Source organism: Furipterus horrens, unplaced genomic scaffold (genome assembly GCF_987537825.1).
Source record: "Furipterus horrens unplaced genomic scaffold, mFurHor1.1.pri manual_scaffold_3, whole genome shotgun sequence".
Lineage (NCBI taxonomy): Eukaryota > Metazoa > Chordata > Mammalia > Chiroptera > Furipteridae > Furipterus > Furipterus horrens.
The window spans coordinates 25,740,017-25,750,273 of NW_028327173.1; the positions used below are offsets into that span (position 1 = coordinate 25,740,017).

Here is a 10,257-nt window from a genome sequence, read left to right on the forward strand (position 1 = left end):
GGCTTCATCTTCCTCTTTCGATCACCTAGGTAGCTATAAAAAGCTAAACACCTCCTACTAACCCCATTAGGATGAAAGTGGAAGATTTTATTATTCATTTTTAATAGGAAGAAACTCAAACTCCCCCAGGAAGTGTAAATGGTAGGGTTTTGATGTATCTGTTATGGAGAGGTTGCAACAAAGCAGCATCCCCAACCTCCAGAATGGACATACAGAAATGTCAGGGTGACGAGATCATGCATGAAAGTAAATGATCTCAAGCAGCCTGGACCGATTCAAGGTGCCTGAGCTCTGCAACACAGACTGATTGCAAAACCAGCCTGGGAATCCAGGAACAACTCGAATCCCCTAGAACATCATCTCCTGATAATTGTCTGTTAAACATTTGCAACTCGCACACAAAGGTAACTAAATGGAATGGCTCCCTCCAGACATGCACCGTTCATAATAGTAATAAAGCCCCTGCCACAGACAGCAGCATTATCCAAACGCCATCGACATCAATATTTGTATCAAATGCCATCTGGCAAAGGAGCCTGCAAACCTAAACCCCTCCTACTCTGGGACTTCACAGCCTGCCCCTCTCAGCCTGATGCTTAGGGCAGGAGAGGCCAGGCCAGCAGGCTGGTCCCAGGAGGGTACTAAGGTATACAGGAAAGGAAGGGCAGGGAGGGGGAAAACATCCAAGTCTAATTTATTCACTGTCATTGACTTTTCTTCAAGTCTTAATTATGAAGATGTAACCAACTGCTCCTTCATGTTGTCATAATAGGAAACTGATTGAGTATTTATATAAACCTCAAAGGAATCATTGTTTTGAAGAGAAACAGAACTTAACCTCCCGCCAGTCCTCCGGGTTGCCTTGCAGACAGCATCACATACAGAACCCTATACTTAAATTGAAAGAGCTTTCTGTGGGGAGTAATTACGTGACCCCAGAACACTAGTTCTTCCTGGAGAGAGAGGCTGGGTACTTGGAGCACAGCTCAGCTCCTCCTCTGGGGCTGGATCCTGCTTCCCCAGCCACTGCATCGGTGTCACCTGGGTGGCCTCTTGAGAACTGGAGGTCACCCGGCCATGATGCTCAGCATCTCTGAACCCGGGCATGTGAAATGTACAAAGAAGGCAGGAATCTTGTGGGTCTGGGCTTGACAAAATGATGCTGGGCACAAGAGCAGCCCTGACCGGTGTGGCTCAGTTATTTGGGCGTCATCTCACAAACAAAAGGTCACTGGTTCGATTCCCGCCCAGGGCATATGCCTGTGTTGCAGGTTCAGTCCCTGGTTAGGGCATATGCAAGAAGCAAATGATTGATGTTTCTCTCTCACATCAATGTTTCTCTGCCTCTTTCTCCCTCCCTTCCCCTCTCTCTAAAAATAAATAAAATCTTTTTTTTTTTTAATGCAAAAGCAGGCTTCAAGGACATTCTAACACACCATGCTGAGGCTCATCTTTCCCTCTGTCAGCTTTAGCTATTATGATTATAAATATCAATAAATGAATACCTGCTGTATAGGGTTATGGTGAGATTTGAATGAAGTAGTACTAATGATGATGATGTTGATAATAAGGACTACCATTTTTTGAGTTTAATATGTGCCAAGAGCAAGGCTGAGTGCTTCACATCTTATCTCATTTAAATCTCACCACAACCATGCAAGGTTAAAAAGTTATTCATCTCCATTTCATGCAAGATGAAATAGAGGTTGAGAAAAATTGGGTAAGCTACTTAAGCTTATCCAAACTAAGTAAACTAGTAAGTGGGAGAGCTGGATTTTGAGACAAATCTACCCAACTGCAATGTCCAGGCTCTTAACCACTATCCTGTGCTGCTGCCAAAAGTATTTTGTAAGCCCTGATATAGTGAGCACAGGATTTAGAGTTAGAAGGCAGGGTCCTAGTCCTGGCTCCATTGCTTTGTAGCTGTGTGACCTTGGGTGAGTCACTTTGCCTCTCTGGATCTCAGTTTATCTGCCTGTCTCAAGAAGTGGTGATGATGTTCTTATGAGGGCTGAGACTGACTGCTCTTTCTAATGGGTAAAGCACTGCATAGATGAAAAGAGAAACCACAGGAGCTTCACTGTTAGAGCAGCAATGAGCAGCAGTAAACAGCTGGGAAACAGCAGCAGACACTGCAAAGAGGAGAAGCCTTTAGGGAAGCATCAGGGGGAAAGACTGTTTGAGCCCAGGGTCTGGGGCTGCCAAAAAGCACAACCGTTTCCAGCCACTGTGGGCAACCAAGGGCCAGAGAGAGGCTGCTTGGGTGCCAGACTAAAGACAGGCCTTCGGCCCCGCACAAACCTACCTGGGAAGAACCATAATCCCAGAACCAGGGACCCCGACAATGGTGACAGGCACATCATTACACTTACGGGCAGCTGTAGCTTCTTTCATACAGAGGTGTGCCTGGCTGGTAAGAACTGCTCTGACGTGTAGTGTCTCGATGAAAGTGAAGATGTTATAAAGCAGGAAGCCCTTCTCCCAGCCCCACTTTAAAAGCCTTTGGGAAAGATACAGGACTCAATACATTCAAAAAATGAAACAAAAAGAAGTGAGTTTCCCAGCATTGGAAACATCCACATACAACCCATCAGGAGTATCCCAGGGATGAATTTCTATTTGAGAGGGAGGTCTTCAGTCCTAGAACTTCAATCCTATAACAGCCCTTTCTAATCATCCAGCACAAAGCCTTCTTATAAGAGACAGGGAGAATCTTAAGTCTTTGACTCCAGGGCAGTACTGTTCACACTCTACATGTCTCCTGTGATAAAGTCCAATCGTTCCACACAGCCCCTCACTCCCTGCATGCCTCTTGAGGCTGGTGTGGTAGACATTTATCAGTTGCTAGAATGGGGTAGGTCTGGAGGCCAGGATAGAGGTTGGTGGTTCCCTGGCCTGGGAAAGCAGAAAACTACGCTGCTAGAGGGAGCAAAGTCAGAATGTAGCTCAGTCCAGAACAAGGAAAGGAGGTCCAGCAAGGTAGGTCAGGATCTAATGGGAAATCTGCATAATTACATCAAATGTCAGCCAGCATTTAGAGCTCACCTTTATAGCCCATGAGGACGTGACTCAAGGCTTGATCTGCCTGGTTCAAAAAAAGACCAAGACAGGATGGGTGCTTGGGGTGAACAGGATCAGCTCCTGGCACAAAGTACCCAGATGCCGACACCCTGCCCTCAATTGCCTGCAGTACCCTCTGAAAACCTTAGGCACATTTTCTCTGACTCCAGCCTACTAGTACAACAACCCTGGCACAGGAAACTTTTTCTACTCCTCCCTAATGCATTCAGGCAGAAGAGTCATTAACACTTCACAAGAAATGAAAAATCAAAAGAGGAAGATAATTCTTTACTGTATTTTTTAAACATTTGGGGAAGAAAAGTCAGATGTCAAAAAAAAAAATCTCCATTTACATCTTTTAAAATATGAGCAATTAATATTTTCCACGGAGGTTCACGCTCCCTCTCTTCATTCTGTTTGCAGGGTATTGTTAAGCCATGCTTTGTAATTTGTTGCATGTTTAAATATTCAGTCTGTATTTCATTTGGGCTACACATTTAATTCAGCCAACATGTTCATTTTAAGATCAATACTGTCATAACTATGTTGAAAAATTAAATTATTGTAACTTTATTTACATTTCTTAAAAGTACTGTGAAAATTATTCTTAACCAGGACCTAATCAATGTTAGAGTCTAAAAATATGCCACTCTGCATGAAGCTATAAAAAGATTAATGTACATTTTTTTACAAGAAATTAGTAGCTTAATGAAGTGGATAAAAACGCTGTCACAATTTTTATTGGATCTAAATTGCATAGTAGTGGAGGTACAGTAAGTGCCTTCTACATAATGACATAATGAGTCATGACTGGTGCTGGAAGGCTAATTTGCCCTTAACTGACACAAAACCAGGGAATTAACATCCCAGTCGCTCTACGCCAATAGCAGATGCATTATTTCATTGCACAGCAGGGTTTTTAACTAAACTCTTAACTGTAGAAATATTGATCTATTCTTCTGTGAAATGATGAAATTGGAATTTTTTAAAAGGACGTCTTAAATTATGGCTGCAGCAGTGACATTTGCTTTCACAGTAGCATGCCTGCTGACAGAACAGACGCAAGAGAAGTTTGGTGAGGCTCATACCTGTGTTTTAGAGTCTAGTCAGAAGACAGAGGAAGGGAGAATTTTGGAGGAGAGCAAATGCTGGCATTTGAGAACATGACAGACTGTCTATAGGTGCTCAGGTTCTGGAGTAAATGTTCTTGAACATGTCCCAGCTCATAATTGATTACTTTGAAAATTATTTAAGGTTTGCAAGTTGTTTGGGGTAAAACATCATCAAAACAGTGATATTCAACTTAAGTATGAAATAAAAATTCAGTAATAAATGGTAGAATGGGTAGAAAGAACTAGAGACCCTTATTAGAGACAAGTATAAAGTTAGAGACACAGTACCACACTGGTTTCAATCTTGTCTTCACTTATTCATTTCATTCATCCTGTATTCATTAGAGACCTACTAAGTGCCAGAGATAGATAAATACAGTAACTATCTTGTGGTGGCTAACTACTGCTTCTGTCAAATAGTAGTACAATGCTACATATTTCTTTAATAAAGTGAACCAAAATTCATCTAGCTTTGAAATTTTTACAACAAACCTGGTACTAACTGTAATACTTTGAGCTAATACAACTCCGAATCTTAAGAGAAAAAATATGGTGTGCTAACAAATATACATCTGATACCTCCTGAGTGTCTGTCTCTGACACATAAAAAAAATAAAATAAAATAAAAAGGAGTGGCAAAATTAGAATTCTTTGTGCTTGAGGAGCTGGGAGACCAAACCTATTTTAGTCAATTCAACAAGCCTATATTGTGTCGCATGACCTAGGCCTGGGTGAAGAACTAGATGTGGTTAGATCCAGCAATTCTCTACACTAACTGACATTGTCACATGGGAACAGACTTATTTAATTGGTTTGGGATGGACCTGATATCACTATTATTTAAAATCACCCAGGTAGTTCTAGAGTGCAGCGAGGGTTGAGAAGCACTCCTGTAAAGGCTACAACATAACAAGAAAAACTGAACACACCACGCTTAGAGGACTTCATGACCAGGCTCTGCTCGGGAGCTGAAAGGAAGAGAACCACAGATGGGCCAGGTGGGGATGCACAAAAGAAACCGCGGACAGTAAATACGGTCCCCTATTCTGATTCTAGGACCATGCTCTATTGCATGTTAAAAACCAATAAACATCTCCTGTGCATTTCCCTTCTATTTTATAGGATTCTTTAAAATACATACGTGTACATAGTTAACTGTTAAAAAAAGATACATATTCACTGTAGAAAAACTGGAAATCACTGTCAAAGATGTATAAAAAAGTAAGAGTCTTTTTAAATGTTATTTTAAAGACGTATAAAAATCAATCAGTTTAAAAACATCCTAAAATTGATTGCAAAAGCATGTGTGACGATTGTGTTCTTGAACTTTAATCAACATGGAGCATCATCCTCTAGGGAAAGAAAGCCTATTTGATAAAGAAAGGGAAGACCATTGTTATTTTAACACACATTTTCTTGATACTTATGAGGTTTATGGTTTTTCATGTTTTGGGCCTCTTCTATTTTGCATGTAAGAGTCACACACTGGTATCTTTTCCTTGTTTTATTTTGGAATGTGTTTCTTCCTGATTTGTGAAATTGTACTAAGAATATTAACTTTTTCTAATATACATTAGCAAACATTTTTCCCTAAGGGTTTCTCCTGTTTTGTGTATAGTACATTTTGACATAAAGCTTTCCATTATTATGGTTTAAAAAGGGCAATAAACAGAACTCTTCATTAAATTGCCTCTAATATATTTCCTATCTCTCCTCCCTACCCTCTTTGTGTTGACAAGCCCCTGGGACTAGGAGTCCAAAGACCGACACTCACTTATCAGCTGTGTAATTTAGGGCACACCACTTCACCTCTCTGTGCCTCTGTTTCCCTCCATCTGCATCCCAACTTTTGTCATAATGAAATTCAGTAAATACTATAATGGCAAGAACTTTGCTCTTATTCACTGATAGATCCCCAGAACCTAGAAAAGAGCCCTGCACCTGGTAGGTACTCAATAAATAATTTGTCCAATGGATGAATAAACACCTGGCTTGGACCCTAGCACAGAGCAGGCAATCAGTAAATACTGGTCACCCACAGCACGCCCAGACATCATTATTCCTAAGAAGTCTTTCATGGGTCTGAATTTGTATCTCCCAGTCCTGCCATTTCCATTTTTCCCATTACTCCCCAGCACAGTCAAGTATTGGTAGTGCAGAAGGAGGCCAGGCCTATTCTGAGCAACCCTGGTGAATGCAAACTACATAGACCCTGCATAGGCCTAGTGATGGCCCTTGCAGGATTTAATACATGTAGAATAAGTAAAAGAGGAGATAAGATGGGCCAGAATGTGGGCCAGGAGTCTCACAGAGAAGTGAGATCAAGAGAAAAGCAGAAGCCCTAGCTACTGTGGCTCAGTGGATTGAGCGTCGGCCTGTGAACCAAGTGTCACTGGTTTGATTCACAGTCAGGGCACTTGACTAGGTTGCATGTCAGGTCCCCAGTTAGGGGCACGAGTGAGAGGCAACCACATAGTCATGTTTTTCTCCCTCTCTTTCTCCTTCCCCTCTCTCTAAATAAATAAATAATTTTTTTTAAAAAGGAGAGAGAAAAGCAGGAGCAGGTTAGGCTCATTACAGGAGGAAGCACCACGGGATTTGAAGGACAAGGACACTTCCGACCACACAGAAGAGGAAGCTGGCAGGCCAGATAGTAAACCACGATCTAGGCTTATTTTCATTCCTAAGATTATTGGCTGAATGTGTTACTTGACCATAAGACAAGTACATTTTATATACATGATTTCCCTCACCCAGACTATTTTACTTGCTCATTGACACGTGTACCATATGCTAATGTATTGGTTTCAAGAAAAGCTCTCCATTTATAGTTTTTACACATAGAAGAGGGAAGTTTGGAAACTTTATTAAAAAAATGTGAAATCCAGAACATTCAGCCAAATCAAGTTTTTCATTCCTGTTCTAAATACGCTTCCTGAATGGTTCGTGTTCAGATTCACAACTGGTTCTTCACCTTTTTGAGTACAGACCCCTTGGAGAATACAGAGAAAAGCCAGGTTTCCTCTGTCCAGTTGGTACATGTAATTTTGCACGTCAGTTCAGGAGCTCTCAGAACCCCACCTCTAGCCCACCCATATTGACTCCTAGGGTCACACAGTGAACCGTTTGCATTAGAAGTTTTCCCTGAAGAGTATCTAGCAAACCCCAGACTTCAAATTCTGTAGTCATTATAATCTCCTTGACATAAAAGCATTATTTTTAGCATTTTGCAACTAACCACAAAAACTGGATCTTCCCAGTTCACTTCTTTTTGGAGGTTATACCCTTTTTCACTCCTTACCTGCCTGAGCTCCTAGCCAAGAATCATGACCCATATAGCATATAGGTGTTAAGTTAGGATAACACCAACTGCTGTAACAAATAAAGCCCATAATCTGAAAGACCTCATATCAGAAACACTTATTCACTGCTTATGTAACAGTCCAGTGTAAGTGTTTCTGTTCAGCAGATGAGCCTTCCTTAGTGTGACCCAGGAATTCAGGTTCCTTCCATGTCAAGGCTCTGCATTTGCAGGTGTTGCTATGTGCACCCTGCAGCAATCTGGGGGAAGGGGAAAGGATCATGCATGGAGGATCCTACATGAGAGGATTTTAGAGGTTAGGCCTGAAAGTGGTGTACATCCCTGCCACTCACATTCTGTTGGCCACAACTTAATCACATAACCATCCCTAATTGCAAAGGAGGCTGAAAATGCTATCCCTGTGCCAAAGAGGAAATTTGTTTGGTGAACAAGTATCCTGCCTCTACCACAATGGGTATCTACAGCTACTTCTGGAGAGCTCTGGGGCAAGGTTTTCAGAGTCCCCATGTAGCCACTATCCTTCTTCCTATGTAGACTGTTTCTAAAAGCTCTGGCACCAGACACATGGGACTTCAAGTGCAAGCTCTGCCAATAATTAGCAATATGTTTTTGCAAGTTCCTTAGCCTCTCTGTGCCTCAGTTTTCTCATCTGTAAAATGGATCATAACAATACCTCCAGTTTCATGACATTGGGTGGATTAAATGAGAAGGCACAAATAAAGCTCTTAGCACAATGGCTGGCAAGTTGTAAGCCCTCCAATATCATACTACTAATGATACTAATAATGACTATAGCAAAATAATACTATTATATTATAGGCTAGTCCAGATTTTGAAAATAAAGAGAAGCTAAGGGACAAGTGAAGGTTCCTGTAAGAACTGAGACAAAATGTGGTAAGGATCTGGCCTGGATGGGGTAAAATTAAAAAGAATACCATTTAAACAAGCACTAATAGGCTCTACAGAAACATCAAGTGACCCAGATCTCCAGTTTGAAGGTCTTTCAGACACTCCCAGGCAAAATCAAGGTCTCTTATTCTCACTTCTTGTCTTTGTGCTACATTTCACAGAATACCTGGTTTTCCTCTCACTGCAAGGATCATTCTGACTTCTTGCCCAACTATCTTCCTTCCGTTGATTAACCATGGTCCTCCCAAAGATCTTCTCCTATCCCCTCAGTGTGCTAGCTCAATCTTCAGCTCAGCCTTCCTCCCTTCCATCCAGCCTCATCACTGTAGTTTTCCAGAGAGCATTTTCACCGAGATCCAATGACCCCGACACCTAAATGAGTTCCTTTTTGCCGAATAGCCTGCCTTCTCAATTATCCCATTTCTTTTTTTTTTTAAGATCACCAATTCAATTCTTCTTCTTCTTTTTATAATTTATTTGTTTGTTTATTTTTAGACACAGGGGAAAGGAGAAAGAGAGGGAGAGAAACATCACTGTGTGGTTGCCTCTCACTTGTGTCCCCAACTGGGGATCTGACGTGCAACCTAGTAATATGCCCTGACTGGGAATCGAACTGGCGACACTTGGCTCGCAGGCCGATGCTCAATCCACTGAGCCACAGCAGCCAGGGTCTCAATTATCCCATTTCTATCAACAGACTGACATAGGAGTCATGCAGTGAGGAAACAGAGCCCAAAGAACCTTCAGTCTCAGATATCTAGGAAGAGCTACAGTGCAGCAAAGGCGGCAACCTCCAAGCATGAAAATGGCAAATAATTCTATTTCCAAAGTCAAGACAGGTATTAGGGAAATGGTCAGTAGGGCTATAAGCCTACTTCTCAGGCCATCTCCCAAAGCTGTAAAGCAAACACATTTTCCGGGACAAAGCCCAAGTACAGAAAGTTCCAGCACTGCTTTTCAGAATAAGATAGGTCCAGCCTGCTCAAGTAAGTTCACAGTCCCTCCTCAGCTGACTCATTACCTGGAGCACAGTTTGCACGCCTATTTGAATAGAGACATGAGAGAGGGCATGGAAATAAAAGTAGAAATACTTATAATTTACCAAAATGAGTGTTATTAGTATCGTACTTTAAAAATTATAGGTTAATATTTCATTTTTATAGCCCAAACTTCTGTTCTGCAAGTTATGTTACAGTAAATCAAATTAATCTTCTGATACCTGATCATTTAAGCTCAAAGATGTGTTTTTTATTTAAAGGAATACTATTTTATTTAAAAAGTGGGCTCTGGGAACAGGTTAGTCCATTCAGGCCTATAGTGTCCTCGTGGTGATTTTTGTCCTTCTCAGTGATATGGACAATGACTCCCATGCCCGACACTGCATTACAGTCCACAGCATTCAACATGGCTCTTGATGATGGTTTCAAATAGGAGTTCTGGATCCATGTTGGGCTCCCCGAGGGACTCACACATCCTATAATCTTATTCAGCGCCGGTGCCACTAACCACAAAGGTGTGAGCCACCATGGGCAGCCAATGAGGTCTGGAGAGCAAATGAAGGGCTTAAAGGTCTTTGGGTCCAACCCAGCAGACTGGCTCAGTGTAGCAGGAGCCAAACCGTTTCTCATACAAGAGGTGAACCACCATGCTCATGAGGGTGGTAAGGCTCGATCTGCTAACCTTCCTTCAGCTCATACTGGTTCAGCTGGAACCTGAGGCACTGGGCAACAGTCAGGATGTCAGTGGCTAGACCAGCCAGGCCATGTATAGCCAGTCATCCATGGAAAAGATCTTCTGGAAATCCATGGTCACCACCTGGGCATGGATCCCGAAGTGCCATAATGGCCCCTCCAT

The 10,257-nt window shown here is 42.0% G+C and overlaps 1 pseudogene; it reads right to left on the reverse strand.

Annotated features, from left to right (window-relative positions):
• Positions 1–9,715: 9,715 nt before the first annotated feature.
• LOC150014643 (proteasome subunit beta type-3 pseudogene) lies at positions 9,716–10,257 on the reverse strand (annotated as a pseudogene).